This window comes from Protopterus annectens, chromosome 16.part0 (assembly GCF_019279795.1).
Source record: "Protopterus annectens isolate FY-2018-M chromosome 16.part0, PAN1.0, whole genome shotgun sequence".
Lineage (NCBI taxonomy): Eukaryota > Metazoa > Chordata > Ceratodontiformes > Protopteridae > Protopterus > Protopterus annectens.
This window is the reverse complement of record NC_056750.1, coordinates 807,627,186-807,650,653: the sequence shown is the minus strand read 5'-3', so window position 1 is coordinate 807,650,653 and position 23,468 is coordinate 807,627,186. Positions and strand designations below refer to the sequence as shown.

The following is a 23,468-nucleotide window of genomic DNA, read 5'->3' as shown; positions in this document are numbered from 1 at the left end:
ACCGCTTAAGCCCCAAGGAAATTGCTTAAGGAGGAGGTGCTGGAGGAAAAATTCATACATTTGAAGACTCAAAGATAAATTATATGAAAATCCCTCTTAATGTGAGGCACCTCTCAAGCTGGACCCTGCAACAGAGAATCTGTCAACATGAGATATAGATTCATTCTATACCTCTCAAATACCTCACCATCACAGAGGACTGATGTGGACAGCAAAATAATCCAAACTCGGTTCAGCACTAAAAGGGTAGGAAACTAGAGGCTTCTATGAAATGTAGGATGTAAGATATGTCTAGCCAGATCACCCAAATGAACCTATGAACCTATGAACTTGATTTTACATAAAGATCGTGTTTCTCTCAGAACCAACCCCTCTTTCTTACCCAAGGTATGCTCTGACTACAATCTGAATCAATCCATAGAGCTTCCTGTGTTCTTCCCCAGTCATGGCAACAAGGCAGAGTATAAGCTTCATCAATTGGATGCTCATAGACAGTTGCATTTCTATTTACACAGGACCAAGGAATTTAGAAAATCTGATCAATTGTTCATATCCTTTGCGGAAAATAAAAGAGGTTGTGCGATCTCGAAGGTGACTTTATCAAAGTGGCTTTCAGACACCATAAAACATGTCTACGAGTTGCATAAACAAAAACTTCCAGCAAAAATTAAAGTGCACTCAACAAGGACCTTTTCTACCTCTATTGCCTTTCAAGCCAGATTGCCTTTGGATTTGATCTGTGCAGCAGATACATGGGCTAATCCTCATACCTTTATCACTCATTACAAATTAGATGTGGCCTCCCGGAACAGGGCATCCTTTGGTTCCACTGTCCTGAAGAGTTTTTTCCAGTGAGCCACCCAAGAATCAGTTGCTGGGGACACTGTCCCAAGCAGCAAGAATGAAGGTGAGATATGGACAACATAACATAAAGAAGTTATGTACTCACCATAACATTCCATGTTTGTTGTCCTTGATTTCGCCTTCCATTTTGCATCCCTCCCTCCTTCCCCCTTCCTGGAGGATCGAGAGGAATTCCTTGTTTTATTGGCTATACTGGCTGGGCTTCCTTTATACCATACCTTATAGTTAGTCTTAGTCTATTACTATTACTATTGTGGAGGGATCCCATCTTTATATATAGGTGTCATTGGTTATGTCAAGTAGAGTATATCTCGTCTCTTTATATGGACTAGTGTTGAATTATCACAAACGAGATCTGGGTAACTACCGCTAGGCATGCTGGGATCCTTTTACTGCTTGCCTCGAGCCAGTAAAAGCTCTCGAGCTATAGTATACAGCCGAGTCGGAGCCGAGGATCGGCTCCAAACCCAAACAGCAGGAAGGAAGGCGAGATCATGGACAAGAAACATGGAATGTTATCGTGAGTACATAACTTCTCTTTTCTTGGTTAAAATTGGTAGATGCCCAAGAAAGTAGACTGGGTTGATTTCAAGGTGAGTAGTTAGGATTTCAGAGTTAGGTAAGTCAGGAGGAGCACAGTTTAGTTGTTCAACTTTGAGGGTGTCCTTAAACATAATGGTGACTTCACCACCTTTTTTCTATAATCTAATGATGTTATAGCCAGTTGTGATAATGTCTTTGTCTTTAATGTGGGGCTTTAACCAGGTTTCAGTTATCACAGCTGTGTCCAGTGAATAGGTGGCTATGGCAGCATGGAATTCACTGGCTTTTCTTACGATGCTACAGAGATTGAAATTAGTTAAGAGCAGATCAGTATTGGAGGTTTTTAGAAGGGGGTAGGGATGGGAATGTGTAGTGGACTGAATAGAATTTGTTGGGGTGGTAGGTGGGGAAGATTGTAGGCAGGGTGAGAACTTAATATTGGGACCTGGGTTGGGATGGATGTCAGCTTGGAGTTTAATTTGTGTTACATAGTGTAGTAGAAGAGGTCCAAGTTTGTCAATCAGTTTTTGATAGCTGAAAGCTGAGGAATTAGGATAGTAGGTGTATATATGTTTGAAATGTAAAAGAGAGGTTGAGTTGTTAAAACGTTGTGGGCTGATGTCAGTATAAGTGTGGTATTGAGAGTAATGGGTGGACAGTAGAAGTGTTGGAGAGTGGAAGTGTCTGATTTTGTATGAGTGGGTGGAGATGGAGCTATAGGTAAGTTAAAGAAAATGGAGAAGGAGAGTATTGGTTAACAAGGAGTAGTAGAGATGCATGGTGGGTCGACAGGTGAGGTAGTAGAGCGAAATGTAGGAGAGGGGAGGGGTAGAGTGAGTTAGAGAGTAGTGACTGGAATATATAGTGGAGAGGATGGGCTTGATGAGGTAGGGTTGATAATTGAAAATATGGGTGTGGATAGGCTGAGGGGAGAAGGGCTGTGGTTTGGTTAGATATAAATGTAAGGAAAGTGGGTGTGTGGGAATGGGGGTAGGGTAGAAGAGCAGAGTGAGGGCAAATGGAGCGGGTTGAGGCAGACTCATGGTTTCAGCCGTGAAGTAAGGAGAAAGAAAAAATACCAGTAAACCTGGGTAAGTTGTGGGCCATCTATAGGTTTAGAGCTAAGAATGCTTTTGTTTTTCTAGAGGAGAAGCCTTACTATTAATAAATTGCTGCTGCCGAGTGAGATTTGTTGTGCTAGCAGAGCCAGGTCTAGGAGATGGAGCAAAAATGGAAGATGTTTCTTCCATTTTTGCTTGGAAATGTTTACATAGATATTTTCATATCCCAAGTAGACTCCACAGAATTTTTCCTCAGGTAGACAGCAAATGTCGGAGATGTAATGGGGGAAGAAAGAAGTAACAGGACCATATTTTCTAGGAGTGTAATGAGTTGGCAGATTTATGCAGACTACTCTGTCAGTTATACTGGGTGAGCAAATTGATGTAACTAGGGTAATGATTTTTCTGAGCTATGATAGAGGCTGTATAAATCTTGACTTGAGATGATTGTCACTGTTAAAGTGACACCCTGACCCCATGTCCAAAATGGGAAAAAAGGTTGAGGATGGATGATACAGAATCTGAATTGTCTAGACATAGTAAGGCCTTGCTGAGTCTAATTATGGTGGTTCCCAAAAAGCAATTACTAGAAAATGTAAATCAGTGTCTAAACTAACTGCACTAGAATTAGTGAATATAGTAACAGAGAGAGAGAACAACTGGAACTGGGATCTTTAAAAAAGGGTGGAAGCAAATTACTTAGGAAAAATGGGAACTGGGCGAGCAATACATACAGGGGAGGAATTAGGTTTAAAAGAAGGTAGGACTTGAATGAGCTATGCAGTGTTTGAATGGTAATGATTGGGTAGATTCTAAGTGATATATAATGTTTGCAAATAGGATTATGTCAGTATGGTTTGTGATGTAAAATGCTATGGTTTGGTTTCATTTATGTAACTGTATGACTGCTTATGTCATAAGTGATAATTTAATAAAGATGTTTCTTGCTTTAAAAAAAGTTTGGACCTGTATATATAGTTGTTGTAATGTATCATAGTTGCAACTAAATTTCAGTAAATGTGAATGTTGCTTTGCGATCTTGGCCAACATAATGTGGTACACAGGTCTCTTCTAATGTAACCACATTGTAGTTACAGGTCAGTCTGTGCATACTACGCCTAAAACTTTGAAGCATGAACAAAAAGTTTTCTTAGGAGGGGTGGCAATGATGTTTGATATTTAGACTGGAAGTGTCTAGGAGGCTCTCAACTTGACATTTACTGAGGGCCCCCAAAATGCTAACACCAGCCCTGAGTGTCATATATTTGTCAAAACATTGTTGTCACATAATTTCCAATTGACCAAACAGTTAATCTTATTTAATGTTTCAAATTAAATCCTCCTTGTATCAAAACAAAATAAAGATCCTCTTCTTTTATGTCTTTTAGCTACTGAAAGGAAACTAATCATCAGAAATTAGAAGACAATTATTTCATCCTTTATAAATACATTCACTATTATTTATGAATGCCAAATGACACCACCAAACTGGAGCCAACACAAAGATGTAAACTACATATTTCGGTTCAGCCCCTTTTTATTGATGGAAAAATATAGTATAACCAGTCCATTGTGATCTTCATTGAAATGTATTAATAATAATATTATTCTAGAATAATATAAACAGCAACTGACACACCTCAAGTATAGTATATATAGTTAGATTAGTGATTTAGTTGAATTTTATTTAACTATCTAACTATCAAATGCACTATCTAAACATATAATTGAAAATGGTTCAGTACATGTTTTTGAGTTTAGGGTGATTGATATGGTATATAGAAATATGAGGTGGGGTGATATTAATAATAAACTTGAAACTAAAGAATATGAATGGATTATACGCTTATGAGCTGATCACCCACCAGGGATTAACTTAACCGTGAGTCTCAAACCAATCCTTAAACATAAGCAATATTGCTTGAAATAGATCTCTTTAAGTGTTTAATTGAATGTTGTATTTGATTGGTTGTATTTTTATGAGGTTGTGTTTTTAATGAAGTGTATTGAACATTGTTTACATACACTGAGGAAGGGTTTGTTAACCTGAAAGTTTTGCTGATTAAATTTGGACCTTTAATACGTTGCTGAGTTCATTTTTCTTTGTTTTATTTAACTTGTTCATTTAATAGTTAACAGTAATTTTAATTTGTTATGCTTATTTTTTAGTATTTGCTCAAAATGTTAAAAGTCTATTATTTGTTTAATTAAAATCTCCAATAAAACATTTTGAAAAAAGCTGAGATGAACAGACCAAATCAAGATGATATTTTCAAGTTAAGATGATACATGGGAGCTCAGCTGGCTCAAAGCAAACCAAATGTTGCAGTCAGAATAAGAGAAGGTAGCAAAACAGATTAAGTTACTGCAGTACAAACTGTAACTAATTAGTCAAACTGTCAGGCCTACAGATTTTCAAAATACAAGTCAGGAAATAAAATGTGTATAACTAATGGCAAAACAGTAACATGAAACAAAAAAGTGTCAGAGCAGCCGAAATGCTGTTACATTCGATTTTTTGATAGGAATTTGATATGCTCTGAGTTCCACAGTGTTAAAATTGAAGCTGAGGGAATAAAACCCAGAACTATTCAGAGGCACACCAACATACAACCTTAGACATCTTAACCACTTAATGTTAAGTTGTCAATCTCGCCTTCATTCTTGCTGGATGGGTTCGGAGCCGACTCGGCCAATACTAAAGCTTGAGAGCTAATTCCACTGGCTCGAAGCTCCCCTATATCCCACAATGCTAGGCGGTAACTACTCAGATCTCGTTTGCCGCTTAGCTTCTTCTACCGGCTCTGGTAGGGTTAGTAAGTTTTCTTGTTCAGAAACTTCAATTTCAACCCCTATTTTTTCCATTTAGTATAGTTTTTATTTAAAGTATTCCATTAGTTTAAATCAGGTCCCCTCTTGTGTTAGAATTCCCTTTTTAACTTTTAGGCCTTTGGCCCTCTCCCTCTCCTTCCCCTAGTCCTTCAGTGTGACTGGATTTTTATTTTGGTTAAGGGTGTGTCTGTGTGTTGTGTTTGTGTTTTTCCTCACTCAGATTTTAGGATGTCTAAAGACTCCAAGGTCTCAGGCTTCAAGAAGTGTGATTCGTGCTGTCAGAAAATGTCTCTGACAGATGGTCACACTTCTTGTATGTATTGCCTGAGACCTTTGCACCTGCAGGACTCATGTGCTGTGTGCCATGCATTCAGCCCTAGAGTCCTGCAGGAATGCAAAAATAAGTTGATTCTACTTGGCTTGTTAAAGCCTGAAGGCCCCCCGACCTAGTCTGCGTCGGGGAAGCCTTGTAAGACTTCCAGACCGTTGGCTCCAGTTTCAGAGCCATCCCCTGGAAGCGTTAAAACGGCTTCGACATTGGCTCCGGCTGGAGCCGATGTTTCCAAATCTCATACCATCACCTCGGCTCTGGCTGGAGCCGAGGTTGACAAGACTCAGTTGGCTCCGATAGGCTTATCGGAGCCACCTTCAAAGAAGAGGTCTAGGTCCCCTTCCATCGGCTCCATCCATTCGGCTCTGGGATCTCCTCTTTTATCGGAACGGAGCCATAGGTCTCATTCCTCTCAGTCCTTCAGGCTGTCCGACCATGATTTACAAAGGGTGGTGAGTAGACTTCTCAAGTCCGAGGCACTGGCCCAAATGCTGCATAGCCCTACTCAACAGTCAGCGGCTATTTCCATCCCTGATTTTATTCCTCCTCCGACTCCTTTGAGTTCGGAGCTGGGGCTCATCGGAGCCGTGGCTGTCGGTGCTTTGGAGCCGATACCTTCCCTTTCGGCTCCGTCGTCTGCTCCAATTTCCTCATTGGAGGGATCTCGGCACCGAGCTTCCCTTGTTGGCTCCTAGGGGGCGAGTGGCATCGGACTCTTGTCCGACCCCATTCTCCCTCTCGGAGCATCGGCGCTGGTGAGTTCGGCTCCGACATCGGCCTCGGAGCCGTCCCTGTCGGTGCCGGGGGGGTTCTTGTCTCCTCGGAGCAGGGACCTCCGGCCTTGCCTGATAGGGGCACCTTCGAGGTCATGCGGAGCGTGCTAGACCCAGTGTCTACCCCACAGTCAGCTCCGTCAGCTCCTCCCTCTTCAGTGCCTGCGGTGATTTCTACCCATCCCCTTGTATCAGACCGCAGAGAGCCAGCTCCTCAGGTTTCCCCATTTGGAATTTCCTCCTCTTCCAAGGCCTCTCCTGATCCGGCAGGAGAACCCCCTCGGAAGAGACAGTGCAAGAGGAAGCACATTGACTCCTCTGAGTCTATCACCTCTGATACTGACTTGGAGGAATCTGAAGGTTCCCCTCACTCCCCCTCTGAGTATGTCTCCTTTGCTGACATCCTTGAAATCCTGAAACAGAGGGGGAACTGGCCCACCCTTAACCCTTCAGAGGACGAGTCAGTTTACCTTGAGGCATTCGGCTCTCGCCCTTCCACCTCCTGGGTGTCCCCTCCCTTTGGCCCCCTTATGGAAGTGGTGGCAAGGAAGGCTTGGACGGCCCCTGATTCAGTGGAGCCTACCCCAAGGAGGCCGTCAAAATTTATTACTGCCCCTAAGGAGAAAGAGTTTCTATCTAAAGGTGTCTCTGTTGATGCCATGGTGGTGGCCGCAGCCACTAAGAAGGAGTTAGCCGATCCTTCAGTACCTGTCCATCCTCCTAATAAGGAGTCTAGGACCATGGACAGGTACGGTAAGCGGATGTTTTCATCAGCGACCTTTTCAATGCGGTTGCTGAACTACTTGTGTCACTTCACCCGTCTCCAGAGAGATTTGCTCAAAGATATGGGTGAGGCTATACAGGATCCAACAGCTGAGGGGTTCCAAGACAAAATGAACTCCCAGTTGGCAACCCTGAATTTGATTGTTAACTCCTCCATGTGGCTTATCTCATATGCTGCTGATGGGGCGAGTATGGCCGCAGGCACAGGTGTAGCTTTACGACGTCACGCCTGGATGCAGCTTTGCAATTTTGCGGACCCTTTCAAGGCGTCCTTCACCAATTCCCCCTTTGATGGCTCAACATTGTTTGGTCCTCAGGTGAAGGATACATTGACTAGGTGCGAGGTGGAAGGTAAGACTCTCTCTGCCGTGGGAGTCTGTTTTTGTACCCCTTCTAGACCTTATCCAAAAGGTCAGAGGGGAGGGAAAATGTGGTTCCGCAAACCTCAGGGAGTCTTATCTGACGCACAAGGTCGATTCCCCTCTAGAGGCAGAGGGTGGAATAACAATAGACGCCGCCCTAGAGGCAGAGGAGGTCCGCAAAACCAGGGTAGCAGAGAATCTTTCTCTGATAAACCCTTTCAGCATCCCTGAGGAGCTGCCCGGCTGTCCACCTTCGGAGGCAGTCGGGGGAGGATTATCACTGTACCCAAAAGCCTGGCTTTCCCTCACCCAAGACAAATGGGTACAGTCAATCATATCCGAGGATTACAAAATTCCCTTTACTCACATCCCATCCCAACCCAAAGAACTCCTTCCAGACATTCCACCCAGTCTAAGGGAACAAGCAGCACTAGAAATATCAAAGCTGCTATCAAAAAGAGCTATCCAATCAGTCCCAGCAGACCAGCAAGGATCCGAATCTACTCCAAATTCTTTTGGTACCAAAAACAGGGGACTGGAGACCTATACTGGATCTCAGCAAGTTAAACAATTATATCAAAAAAACAAAATTCTGGATGGTCACGCTACAGTCCATTCTACCCTTCTTGGGTCAGGACAATTGGATGTGCTCGATAGACCTTCAGGATGCATACTACCATATCAAAATGCACAGACGCTCCAGGAGGTTTCTCCGCTTCAGGCTGGGAGCCAGTCACTACCAGTTCAGAGCCCTGCCCTTTGGTCTCACTACAGCCCCCCGAGTGTTTCCCAAATGCATGGCAGTGGTCGTGGCTCACTTGAGACGTCAAGGATTCCAGGTGTTTCCATATTTAGATGACTGGCTCCTTACTTCCACCACCAGACATCAACTGCTTCTATCCAGAGACTTCACCATCCAAACTTGCCAAGCTCTAGGCATTTCAATAAATTTCGAAAAATCTGCCTTGTCACCTTGTCAGTCTATTACCTTTATAGGCGCCACCTTAGACACACACAATCTTTCCACCAGACTTACAGAGCAAAGAGTGTTAGATATCCGCAAACAAGTTTACCTTCTATTACAATGCAACAAGGTCAAAACCAGGGTAGTCTTGAAGGTATTAGGACTCATGGCAGCTACTATCACCCTTCTCCCCTTAGCTTGTTTCCACATGAGGATCCTCCAATGGATGCTGTTTACTCAATGGTCCTTCCAACAGCTCCCGATGTCTCACATCATATTAATAACTCAATCATGCAAGAATCACCTGTCTTGGTGGATCACATCACCTCAAGTTCTCCAGGGCAGACCTTTCATTCCCCCCCCCAGTCGCCACGGTGACAACGGATGCCTCCCTGATCGGGTGGGGGGGGGGCATTATCAGGGCAGGAAAGTCCAGGGCACGTGGCAACCTTTCGATTGCCACTTGCACATAAATGTCTTAGAGATGAGAGCAGTGCTTTTAGCGTTGCAAGCTCTTCAGGACTCTCTTCCCACAGGGACTATTGCAATTCAGATGGACAACATGTCCGCAGTGTGGTACATTAACAAACAGGGCGGAACCAGATCCTACCCCTTATGTCGGGAGGCACTCAGACTTTGGCAGTGGGCGATTTCTTCTCAGCGTTTTCTGATAGCAACGCACATTCCCGGGAAGTCCAACGTGATTGCGGACAAGTTGAGCAGGGCCATTCTCATGCCCCACGAGTGGTCTCTAAAGAAATCAGTGCTGGAAGAAGTCTTCCAAAGATGGGGCCAGCCTTGCTGCGATCTTTTTGCTACTCCCCAAAACAGCAAGTGTCACAACTTCTTCACTCTCTTCCCGTTACCAGGCCATCCCACCAGAGACGCTCTAGTCCACGATTGGCCCCGGGGACTTCTGTATGCTTTTCCCCCTTTTCCACTGATATCTCAATTAATTCAGAAAGATATCGCCTAGAGAGTTACAATGATCCTCATTGCCCCTTACTGGCCTCGACAGATATGGTTTCCATTCCTCCATCATTACCTGTTGGAGCAGCCTTGGCATCTGGACCCGGTGCCAGATCTGTTGACCCACCAGTCGGGCCAGCTGCACCACTCCCTTCATTCTCTCAACCTCACAGCGTGGTTTCTCCAATTCCTACCCTAGCCAGGCTTCCCTTAATCTCTCATTTGGTCCGAAACATCCTGATAGCCTCTCACAAATCTTCTACCAGGAAGATTTATAATAGTAAGTGGAAGCGTTTTTCCTTCTGGGCAGCGTCAAAAAATATAGACCCCTTCACTGCACCTATCCAGTCTATCCTAGACTTTCTGGCAGAGCTCTGTCATTTAGGCTCTTCTTCATCTACCATTCGAGTACAACTAGCTGCTATATCTAATTTTCATGTAGGTGTCTCAGACTCCAGTATCATGTCCCATAAGCTCTGCAAAGCCTTTTTAAGAGGTGTTTTTCTGCTCAAGCCCCCAATCAAAGATCCCCCACCTCAATGGGACTTGAATTTGGTTCTGGCATCCTTGATTCTCCCCCCCTTCGAACCAGCGGCTTCATGCCCTCTTAAGTTGCTCTCATGGAAAACACTTTTTCTAGTAGCCATAACTTCAGCTAGAAGGGTATCTGAACTTCATGCTCTGTGCAGTCATCCTCCTTACTTAGTTTTCCACAAAGATAGGGTGTCCCTCCGGACTAATCCATCCTTCTTACCTAAGGTTTCCTCTGAGACAAACCTGAACCAAACGATTGATCTCCCTGTCTTCTTCCCTGACTATTCCAACAGGTCGGAACAAAAGTTACATTTTCTAGATGTTCATCGCCAACTTAGATATTATTTAGACAGGACTAAACAGTTCAGGAAATCTGATCAGCTTTTCCTGTCTTATGCGGAAGGGAAATTGGGCCTTCCAGTTACTAAAGTGTCCCTTTCAAGATGGCTTACCTCTATAATTACCTTCATCTATGAAATCAGACATCAAAAACTGCCTTCAAGACCTAGAGCTCATTCAACTAGGGCATTAGCTACATCTGTAGCTTTTCAGGACAGGCTGCCAATAGATTCCATTTGTGCAGCAGCCACTTGGGCTTCTCCTCATACCTTCATTTTACATTACAAATTGGATATGGCCTCCAGAAACCATGCCAACTTTGGTTCCACTGTTCTCAAGAGTCTGTTCCGATAGGCCACCCGGAATAAGGTGCTAGGGATGCGGTCCCATCCAGCAAGAATGAATGCGAGATTGACAACTTAACATTAAGAAGTTATGTACCTACCATAACGTTCCATGTTAGTTGTCTTCTTCTCGCCTTCTTTCTTGCGTCCCACCCTCCTTCCCCCTAGCCTGGACAGACCGATAGGAAATTTTGGGATCTTCCTTTGGAGTTTTCCTTCCCACATGTTCTACCACCTCTATTCTCCCTTTTATGTTTGTGGTAGCTTACATTCAGGTTTATATAGAGGTGGGTTCTTTTTTCTCCATGCTGTGGAGATCAGAACTGCTTGGTTTAGCTATCAAACGAGATCTGAGTAGTTACCGCCTAGCGTTGTGGGTATAGGGGAGCCTCGAGCCTGTGGAATTAGCTCTCGAGCTTTAGTATTGGCCGCGTCCAACCCATCCAGCAAGAAAGAAGGCGAGAAGAAGACAACTAACATGGAACGTTATGGTAGGTACATAACTTCTTATTTCCTCTCCTTCTAACCCCCCAAGATAGGCTTCACTGCACAGACCATGTTTTCTCAGGCCTTGCTCTGAACTGTGGGAATCTCTCTCTTCTTTTCTTAAAGATCATTCCTTTTACCCCATTTTCTGATCAGAAATAAAAACACATTTCAAGACCCTAGGAAAATGTAAGTCTCTGGTCATATAACTTAACCTCTTCCTAACCTTCTGTTTTCAGTGTGATTATTTAAGCCTGTTAACTGATATCCACTTTGTATATAGTGTGTGTGTGTGTGTGTGTGTGTGTGTGTGTGTGTGTGTGTGTGTGTGTGTGTGTGTGTGTGTGTGTGTGTGTGTATATATATATATATATATATATATATATATATATATATCGATAGATAGATAAATATGTCGTCACTCTGAATATAATCTAATCTATCTATTGCCTTTATACCCTCAAGCCAGCTTGTGATATTCATTTTGTAGGTAATTGATAATTTATATATATGTATTTATTGCATTTTGTGATTTACTCTGTATAAAATGTGTAGAATTTATTGTGTTTACCAAGGGATGATACTGAAATAGGTCCAGTGGGATCAGTGTTCTACCCCAGAAAAACAAATTCAAAATAAAAATAAAACAAAACTATAAGATGAAGTTAGTAAGCAGCTGATAGGCTTCTGTGCTATACTGCCAGAGTGCTGTATGTTAAACCAATGCTGTTTTTTATTGCAGATAAATGAAGCTCAGCTCAATGAATAACATTTTAGTGCAGCAAGGCTTCAATTTCTAAAACTTTAAAACAGCTATAACACCAGTACTAAAGGATGTATTAAAAAAAAGCACTTTCTATGTTAGTTATAGATTTATTACAACTGAAGACTGAATGTTCCAGGGAGAGCTTTAAATTCTGCTTAGGAAACAGAGCCAAAGCAGGGAGCAAGCCGCAGCAGCAAAGTTACTAATAATGCAATGGACTACACTGAAGTCTGAAAATGGGGTAATAAGGAATAATATCAGTACAAAAGGTAGGAGGATGATCGAATAAGAAAAAATGAGGCAACAAATCTTGATTTTTTTTTTTGTACTAATGAGATCATATTAGATGATCATTTCCTCCTACTGGAGATATTAGGCAGGGCAGAGTACCACCTAAACACCACAGAGCTTATTTACAGTGGACATCGCACCTCCTGACCTCCTAGCATTAAAAATCATAAAATTGACCTTTAATGTCATAGCAGAGGACCCAAAAGAGGAACACTTTATTATTTTCAAGAAAAAATGTCTATAGATATATATATATATATATATATATATATATATATATATATATATATCATAATAATATATTAATATAATATAATAATATATTAATATATAATATAATGTCACACCTATAGTTAATGATATAGAATTGTTCTGTAGTCTATTAATTTAGTAATGTATGTACCCTTAAATAGGTCTAACTTAAAGAAAAAAAAAATCAGTAAATGTAGGTAGAGCTATGTTAAATCTGAGGACAAAAACATGGTGCTGTGCCTAAGTCATCTAAACCATAACAGTTAAGAGAAATGATTGTGATTGGTGTGAAATACCTGGCAGACTCTCAGGAAACCAGGGCACAAGGTGTAAGTTGACAGGCCCTGTGTTCCAATATCATATAGTGTTAATGAAAAACTGTTTAGATGTGCAAAGTATCTTTAATTAAATCATTCCTTATTCTTTATTCCTTTTTATAAAATTAGAGGCTGAGTTTCCTGCTAGTTTGATAACTTTAGAGGTTTTGCTTTTTCTAGTTATCTTCACATGGATGCCCATATCATAATAGGCTGAATGTTTTTCTTGCATGGTGTTTTAAAAAGTTATGTGTATGCAGGTTCTAACTGTTATTATTTATTTACAAACCTTGTGTTATACTGCTTATTCACACTTTATTCCAACGTCAAATATTTTTTTACCATAGAAATTGGATATTGTTTTACTTTCTGAGCATTAAATTATGTAAAGTTGTTATGGTGACAGATTACAAATTCAAGCACAATTTTAATGAGAGGTAACTAGTACATGAAGTCAAAAGAGTTAGTCAAATACAAAACCTCAGGCTACCTCACTGAAACATCATTAGCCTTACTGGTTATTATGGAGGAATTTTCTGGTCACTGGTGAACCCTCACAAACAGAGACCTGAGCGATCCACATAACAAGCTTTCCCAAGAAAAGCACATTAGCCAATTGAATATGACATGGTGACATGTAGAACTTGAGTTAGAAGCTTATCGGATAATATTTAAATAAGGCATTATATTTCATCCAAATGGATGTTTACTTAGAAAATACTTGCCACTCAAGGAGTTGTCAATCTCAGAACAATCATGAAAACATTTAACCATGTCCTATTGTTACTACTGGCAGCCCACAAATTTTCTACCTCACCATTTCAGCTATGTGCTGTGATCTCCTCAGATTACTATCTAAATTATCTAGCTGACGTTATGTGTGCACTATGGTAACAAGACAGCCCCTTTAAGATGGAGGGACAATGTTTGTACTGCATGGCAGATATGACACAGCTGATAATAGTGAATGGGAAACATGAACATAATGAGTCAGAGCAGGAAATGTTTTATAACTGCCTAGAATACATAATATTAAGGACTGCAGTCATTTAATCGTATTGTAAGCATTACATCCTTACCCTATCCACAGAGCTACCAAGGAGCTGGGGTGTTCTAAAAATGCTGTTGCAACAGCTATCTGCTTTAGCATCTGACATTTGTATAATCTTGTGGTAATTTTGTGTATCTTTTCTTTCCTTTCCTTTCGTAGGTTCTGCTTTAGATGTCACTGCTGGGCACTATTCTTATAAATTCAAAGCCCTAAATCACGGATGGCTTCACAACAGGAGAATGTTCCACCTGCTATGAAGCCCTCAGAAGAGACAGAAATCCCGCCAAATGCATTCTATGAAGAAGAAGAAGAAAAGCCGGAACTAGAATGTGCCATCTGCTTTAGCCAATACAATAATGTTTATAAGATGCCAAAGATGTTGCAATGTCATCACACATTCTGCTTGGAGTGCCTGACAAGGATGAATATGAAATCAGACTTGCCCAAAAATATCCTCTGTCCATTTTGTCGGGATCAGACTCCACTTCCAGAGGCTGGCCCACCAAAACTGGGAAATGACCTGACAATTCTGTCTTATTTGCCAGAAGGAATGAAAAAACTGTATAGTATACGCTTTAACCGTGACAAAGGAAAGCTTTTCATTCATCGGACTCCTTCCAGACCTCAAAATTCCATGCTGCCCAATTTCTGCCTTGAGACAGTCAGCCGGAGTATAGATGTGGGTCAGCCCACAGACGTGCATACCAGAGGTATGCCAAGGGTTCAACAAGCATGGAGTAGCTGGTTTCCCAGAAATCAGCGGTACTACTGCTGTCTGATGATGGCTGCAGCGACAGTGCTTGCATTAGCTCTTCTTATTAGTGCTGTCTTAATCTTTTTGCTTCCCAAAAAACAATGACTAGAGCGTCATCAGACAACTTGTAGTATATTGTTCCCAGTCATTGTTTTCCTTCAGACTTGTAAGACTATTAATCAGAATTATATCCTCAAGTAGCTGAAGATATGACAGGAAACTAGACTATTAGAAAAAGGACAGCTCTTAGAGGTATTGAAGGTTCACAAATACATTTTTTTCTGAAAAGTATGAGAAAAATACAGTTGAGAAAAAAATGGTAAAAGTTAGACTAGCTGGACTGACCAAAAAGGCTTTAGTCACAAAATTCAGCTCAGCCATTCTAGCTATACCATTTGTTTTCAGCTTTTTGGGCCATGCCAACTGTTATTTATTTATTTTTCAATCATTCTGATTTCATTAGTCTTGATAATGTAGACATAATCAAACTTGAAATGCAGGTAAAACCCACAGTACTGAGCCAAAACTAAACAATAAGATACATATATAGAGAGCAAACAGTTAAAATCCATCCATAACTTCATCCGTACTTTAATTTCACCTAGTGACAATCTGGTGATGTGGAAATGTAAGATCCTATGTACTGTTACCTCATCACAATTTAGTTACGAGAGTTTGGGAATAAGTCTGGGAAAACTGGTGTTGGCCAGAGAAAGAGCTTTTCCCTCCCACAGTTACTCATAAAAATACAATTTCCATGAAAATAAGTACTATACTGAACAAAAGATGCCAAAAGTTTAATTAGTTAATAAATCCCCAACTTCTTAAGCAAATATATTATACATAGATTATATACTACCCATAGACAACTTTGTATTTAAATAATTTTTACAGGACTTGTTAAATTAAAACCTAAGCATCAGAACCTGCTGACTAATTTGTATCACAAAACTCTGAGGGTAATAAGAATAGGGGATATTCAACTTAATTAACAAAACTAGGAAACCCTTTTTTGGGAGGGTTGGGAATAAACCAGTTTACTATCTTGATTGAGTTGTGATGTTCAGCTTACTAGAGTACCAATTCAAACAGCTTACCTAACATAAGGTACAAATAATAACTAATAGAAAGGGCTTAAAATTGTGCTACTAAAGATAAATATCATTAAACATAAATGGGCTCTCACTCTAAAGCCTGGGTTGTCATGGAGAAATCATACAGTATTGCTTTTACTCAGTCATGGTTAAAGATAACTTCTGTCTGACCATTTCCAGTCTTCCCATTACTGATAAAAAGCACACTAACACAGAGTTAAGGCACGTAAAGTATGCTAATCACATCAAGCATGATGCCTAAATCTGCTTGTTAGCTCACCTTATCCTAGTTAAATACAGAGACCTACATATATGAGTAGCCTATATACCATCCCAATGTAATCTTAACCTTTTTGAATAGACATTAGTTCCCAACTGGCCAACAAAACCAGGATAAGATTAAGAGATTATAATATGGGTGTTTGTCCAACCGCAATCCATCTTAAAACACTGAATAACTAAATGGGGCTGATCATACTGAAAAAAAGGACCAGCCAAACCAGCTTGAAAAGAGCAATTCCAGAAAGTGTGTAAACCAACATAAGTATTCATTTACAAGGTATAGGTGGCCACCTTTCCATGTAATCAAAGACCCAGAAACTGTGCTATTACTTTTAAAGAGCAACTCCCCTTAGTCCAGAAAAATAATCCCTATAAATTTAGATGCCTGAGAGGAAATAAATGCCCAAGGCTCACCTCTAAAATAAAAGGACTTCAAATGATACAGCCTAGAAAAAAATGGAACGCATACCCTCAGGACAGTAACCTCTACCAGACCTATATATATTTATTACTCATAAAATGCTAATACAGCTGCAATCAATGTAGCAAATTCAAATTTCCTGAAGAAAAAAGTTGTATTTTTCTCAAGTTCCTTGCACTTATGGAAAAATAGTAAGAAAACAGGATAGGACAAACAGATAATACTCCAAAGCATTACAAAACAATCTGAAACAAAGATTTTGCCAGTATCTAGAAAATGTATTTAATTTCTAGCATTTCTGCTCACATTCCTCAAGCCAACCTTCCTAACGCTGTCCACGAAAACTCATATACCCTCAGTAAATGTTATCCTCTATCAGACCTTTGCCCCACCTTTTCTTTTAAGGAAGGTAGTGCAAAAAATGTCAATAAATTGCTAAAGAAACTAGACAAAATCCATTTCAAAGTGTAGCAGCCCTACTTATTTCCTGTTTAACATTTGCCTTGTATGAACTAGTGCCTTCATACTCACCCCTTCCTCAAGATTTTGGACCAGTAACAAACCTCTGCCTATTACTAAGTCTTTTGAAAAAAAAATATATTCTCCCAAAATATCAAGGTCTTTATTAGCTATGGCCTTTATATGGCACACAGCATTGATTCAGCAGGGGCTTCAACACAATGACTGCTGTTTATAGTGTCACTAATACTATAAATATTGGACTGCTTATTTGAGGGGGGGGGTATTCATTAATATGGCTAAGGCTTTTGAAACAGTCTATCACTCTCTGCTAGAAAAAATGGAACAACTGCAGTTTGGGCCAGTGGTCATTTCATGGTTCAGTAGTTACTTCTGTAAAAGAACATGACAAGTTAGTGCTGGAAATACATTGCTGGACCCTGGAAACTTCACCTGAAGAATACCATGAGGCTCAGTTTTAGGACCCAGCCCTATTTTTACTCTTCATAAGTAAGCATTATTGCTGTGATATCAAAATAACAATAGACGCAGACAATATATTTTTATCAAGTTCAGTTGTATACGTCTATAATATAAAAAAGTTAATTTTAATTCATTGTGAAATTGAATAACATATATAGTCTTACAGTCTACCCCAGTGAAACAGGACTTCTGATATTTACTATATAGCAAAAACTAAAAAAATGCTAGCTCTTTCCTAAAGGACCTCACCCCACCCTGAATATTATTGTCATACAGGTAACACAGCTGAGATACATTGGACTATTTTTGGATGAATCCTTTTCATCAAAGACCCTTACAAAAGTGTGACTGGCACAGTATTACTCCACTGTGCTAAAAAAGCTCTCATCTGCTTGACCCAGAAGCAAAAAAAGCTCTTACTCAAATGTACTTTCTCCAAAGTTGGAATACAGTGTTCTAGAAATTGCTATGCATTTTTCCACCAATACCTGCCTACTACAAACCACAGTGAACATGATATAGTAGTTTATGTACCTAAACCCATCTTTGCTTACTATTACAAAAGGCACAAGGGCTTCATGTAACTGACAGATCCATCCTTCCCCTGGACTTCTATATTTTGAAACTTATTATCCTACAATGATGTGGTAGGCCACGGTGGTGCAGTGGTTAGCATTGTCACCTCACAGCAAGAGGTTCTCCGGTTCGATCCTCGGCTGGGGTGCCTTCTGTGCAGAGTCTGCATGTCCTCCCTATGGTCGCGTGGGTTTTCTCCGAGTGCTCTGGTTTCTTCCCACATCCCAAAGACATGCTGTAGGTGGATTAGACACGCCAAATTAGCCCTAGGTGTGAGCATGTGTGTGTGTGTGCCTTCCGTGGAAGGTTGGGCGCCGGGCTGGCAACTCGACACCGTAAAACTCCACTGCCAATCATGAGTGGACAGGTGCCCACTGTGGTGACCCCTAACCGGGAAAAGCAGAAAAAAGAAGAAGAATTATCCTACAATGATGTCCACCCTTAGCATCTAAGCTTCATTTTAAACAACCTAGTTACTCACTCAGAAATAACACTCCCAGAATTGCACTGCTCAAACCTCCTTTCAGGCTGGCCCTCTGTGAAAAAGCATTTTATAAAGTTTGGTCCAGCCTGTTGGAACCGACTTGATCTAGGCATATGCAAACACCAAACATTAGAGGGGTTTCAGACAACAATAAATGAATACCTATCTGTATTGCACAAATGCAAATGTCTGAAGGGAAAATAGCTTCAAAAATGATGCAAGTTGCTTAATTGTTGCAGCAAGTAAGATGTTAATTGCAGTTTATTTCTGATGAATGCATAAACTGACATTTTTTTTGTTTAATGTATGATTTATTATATTTTTGTTGTATCTAACATCATCACTATCTATATTATTATATAAATATGTTGTAAGTTATAAACATGCCAACTTCACTTTGTTAATGTAATCTTCAGCTCCTATATCATGGCTGAAAAAGATCTGCAAACCAGTCTACCCAATCAAGTGAATAATTAATTAATAAATAAATAAGTCTAGGGCACTGCCACTGTCTAGTTCCCCCACAGAGATCATAGCATCTTGGCTTTTGATTGTCCTTCAGAGTGTTAAAAATGTGGGTAATAAGAAAGAAAGAAACAGTGTTTTGCAGTTGTATGTGCACATGTGTAGTAACAGAAGAAATGGGCAAAGACATATTTTGCAGTGTGTCTACTTGAAATTGCTGACATCTCAATAGACCTGCACTCAATTCACAGAGCCTAAAAGCCCGAAGTTTCACATCAGCGAAACTTCACAATACCGACGTCCGAATGCCTGATAGTCCAAGCTGAGCGGAACAGGAAATCTGCTCTTGTGCATGTTGTAATGTGATCTCAGAGTTGCTATCTTTAAGTAGCAGGGGGTTGGGGGGGTGCAGGGGGTGTAGCCCCCCCCTGCAAAAACGTTGAAAGTCAAAGTTTGTAGTGAGGGTTTTTTTTCATGTTTGTTATGATTATTCATGTCGGTGATATGGAGACCGTCATGAATATTTAGTTGTAAGTGCTAAGGGTTTAGGTTTATTTGTTGGCGGGCGGGATGTCGGTGAGGGGAAATAGGTAGTTTTTGTTTGGAATGTTTTTTTTTTTTTTTTTTTTTTTTTTATGGTGCTTGCGTGTGTTGTTCTTGGTATGTTGTAGGGAGGTTAGTCAGGATTTTGTAGTGTCGGTGTTCTGTGTGTCGGGTATGTGAGATGTTAGGTGTTTGAACTGTCAGTGTTTTGGGCTTGGTAAAGTGGGTGTCAGTGATATGGCCGTTCAGACATATGAAGTAGATCCTTTGCAGTAGGTTCCTATGAAGTCTTGTCTGCCCACCTTTGTATACATTTCCGCTGATTTATCAACCAATGATTCTTAGCATTAGTCCTTGCCTTTCCATCCTCAGAATGGAGAAAAGGCTTGCTGGAGCAAGGAGGAATGGTAGTTCAAAAGACATGCAGTGTGCTATAGCAAAAGAAAAAAATATATATATTACATAAAAATCAGTGCCAGTCATAATGCCTCAAACAGAACAATGCAAGGTGGACTAACCGCTACGGATAAGCCCCAAACACAAGTTACCGATTGTTCTTGGATCAAGTTTCAAATTTATTTTTAAGTCTCTTATTATAAGGGACAGAATATGTGCCTTTTGCTTATATTTCAGTAACTGTGAACAAATATTTGACTGTATTGTAACAACTTCTCACTGCTACTGTAATGATGTATAATGAGATACAATTAAAGTTCACAGTACTCCACCATGTCACCTTCAGTTCATATACAAGAACAGAATGTATTCAGGTCAAAATGCCCATTACGTTAACTATTACAGCACATCAGTTTACACTGCAAACAGCATTGTGAGAAGAAAGCATCTTCTTATTTCACAGTCAATGACCAAAAAAAAAAACAATTCTTTGAGTGACTAAGGCAATAAGAAGAATGTTTTGATAATATACAGTAGTGAGGAAAAGAAACAAAATATTGTCTATATGTAAATTCACAGACCAGACCTAAATTTGTATCTTGATCTGTTATGAAGCTCTGGGCCTCTAACAAACTGTTGTATTTAATCACTGTTATATGTAGAGTTTTCTACATACCTAACTTCTGTGACCCCAAAAAGCACCTAGAAATGCATTTTTTTCTCAGATTGCTGCCTCCTGCAGGTAAAGCTTAAGCAAAATCTGTAAGCTTGTTCAGACTTTACTGTCATACTTCATGGAGTTACCACACTTGTGAAAATATTACATCTTTGCAGTTCACAGCTAGTTGACACTAATGCTATAAAACAAATAATGCCAAAGAAATATACATACCATCATGATCACAAAATGGCACACTGAAACCTGGTGATTTTATCAAAAATAATTAAACCAACTTCTAGTTCTTCAAACAGACACAGACCATTGCTACTGGAAATCTTTTTTCTCTAAAGCTATTGTTTAATTCTTTCATAACTGCAGAGTATGACTTTTGTTTCCCACAGACTGTATGATCTTACATTGACTATATTAATTAGTAGGGTCTGAAGAGCATGTCCCTCAAAGAAATGAATGCTGATGCAAATCATTTCATCATGCAAGTATTCCTCATAGTACATAACTGGAATTAAAAAAAAATATGTCTGATGCAAATCATTTGGTCAGGTAAGTATTCATAGTTTGTAGCTGGAATTTAAAAAAATATATTTCTTTAGTTTTCTTCAATAGTCATTTAAATCACACTACTGGCATTGTACATTGCTTGTCTAAACTGGGAAAATGAATCACAATATTAAGGAACTGGGTTGTAATAATTTTAAATAACAGAAATGATTACTTCTTAATGGACTGTATTCATAATGAAAAACAGTGCTGAGTGTAATATATAGTGCAGTGTGTCTTTAATAATCTCATAAGACTAGTGGGTGCAGGATGTCACATGACTGTCTTGCTTAGGCAGTTCCTGTCATTAAACCAAATGGTGTGGTTATTTAACTTTTTTTACAACCATTACATTGATGCACTGTTGCAATGGCCTTACCTATCTGCCACATTTCATATCATTATTCATTTTCTTTAGGTTCCTTTGAAGAAATATGGTAGCTTCAAGTACAGCGTAATGCATTAAACTCAGCATTTGCATTTAAGAAGTGGGAAACAGTGTCATATTTTTTAATTTCTAAAAACAACCAGTTTTAGCACAATGCTGTCCACCTCTAACTCACAATTGTGTTCACTCAGACTGCATTATAAATTTGTACAGTCTTAATGCCTTCAAGTGATCCTTGTTAGTGAGGAAATAAGTATTTTAAGGAGTGCAGTAGTGGTACTGTGATTTGGAACAAAGCCATGCTGAGTAAAGGAGAGGAGGTTATTGGTAAGAATGTGGTTGAATACTTGAGAATGGATACATTTTTCTAAAAAAAAAGTTCATCTTTTTTAGTGTGGGAAGGTGAAGAAAAAGGACTTATTCTGATTTCAAGAATATGTAAACAGTACTACCAACTTTCTTATTTTTCAGGCCAGTGGTCACATATAGGCATAGATTTTCTAGATATAAACGTCTTTATGGGAGAAGATGGCAAACTAGGCACAGCTATACATAGGAAAGCTACTTGGAGAAATCATTATCTTCACAAAAGCAGTATGCATCCGAGGCATGTAACAAAGAACATTATGCAGAATGAAATCACTCGCATATCAAGGTTATGTATACAAGAGGAAGTGTTTGAGAGAGAAGTCAGTAACCTTTACAATTATCTACAACATAGAGGTTACTCAGATCAAGACAAGCACATGACTAAGGATAATATCTACCAACTAAGAAGGAAGAAAGGAAAGCCATATTATGAGAATAGATCATTGAAGACAAGTGAGACAGCAGAGCCAATCCAGGACAATATAAAGACAAGACTGGCGCTCACACATATGATGGACAATATGGAAGTAAGCAATATTATTAAAACGTATTGGCCCATCCTAACACAGGGCATGAAGTTGCGAGAAACTGTAGGTGATGCACCTAGTTTTTCATACAAAATCAAGAAAAACCTAAAGAGACTTTAATGCCTCAAAGATGGTTTTGCAAGGCCTCACACAGAGAGTGCAAAAGGAACTACAGCATGTGGCAAATGCATTACTTGTACCCATATAGACGCTAGCAACTTATTTTGCCATCCTATTTCAGGTCGTATCGATTCTCCTGTAAAGCCACCTGTACTACTTAGCATGTAGTGTATTTAGCAACTTGTAAGTCCTGTCCTGCATTTTATGTCAGTAAAACTGACCAGATGTTAAAAGCCAGGATTCAAGAGACATCTTCGTGATATACAGACTAAAGATGAACATAATGTCTTGGCTACACATATTCTACAATTCTCTGAACACTCCTTCCATTTCAAATTAATAGAAAACATCTATATAGGGAAGAAATGAGGGGACATTATAAACAAGACTGAAAGGAAAGAAATAAAATGGATTGTTAATCTACAGGCTGATCGCCCACCAGGACTGAATGTAATAGTCCCACTGAGACCCATTCTGAAAACAAGGAGACCATTGATTGGATGAAAGAGAGGTGTGTTCTTTTCTGAAAGTTTAGATTGGATACTCATCATGAACCTAAGAGAGGGAAGTGCCCCAAATAACAGCTTCTGGTAGGCTGAAGCTTATTTTTTAATAATGAATAAAGTCCCGGCCTTTTACGATCTGATGAAGAAATACTGAAAGCGCTTATTGTTGTAAAGGGACTTGGAAGTTTATTTTATTCAGCTTTTACTAGTATCTTGGTTTAATAAAGTGATTTTAACAGTGATTTTAACAGCCGTGGTGATGGATTCAGGTTTTAATTTTGTCGTATGGTTTTATAATTGGAGAGATTAGTTGTGTTTCTCCAATTATGCAAGGGTAGGATGAATGATTTTTTTCCACAGAGAGAGGATATAAGGCTGTTGGATGGATCTGTTACTGAGTATTGAGATGAAGTAGGTAATGGTATCTGCTGCAATTTTTAGGTATTGAACAGGTAGGTTATCTGCAGCTAGGGTGGTAGGTTTTAGTTTTAGGAGCTGTTTTTTTTAATGATAGAGGTTG

At 39.9% G+C, this 23,468-nt stretch overlaps 1 long non-coding RNA gene across 1 annotated transcript in view; it reads left to right on the top strand.

The window, feature by feature from the left end:
* LOC122791094 overlaps window positions 1-14,092 on the top strand; it is a 712,541-nt gene extending 698,449 nt beyond the window's left edge. Inside the window, exon 3 of the long non-coding RNA XR_006363071.1 lies at window positions 14,022-14,092. This is a non-coding gene — a long non-coding RNA (uncharacterized LOC122791094). The remainder of the gene's footprint in view (window positions 1-14,021) is intronic.
* Window positions 14,093-23,468: the final 9,376 nt, after the last annotated feature.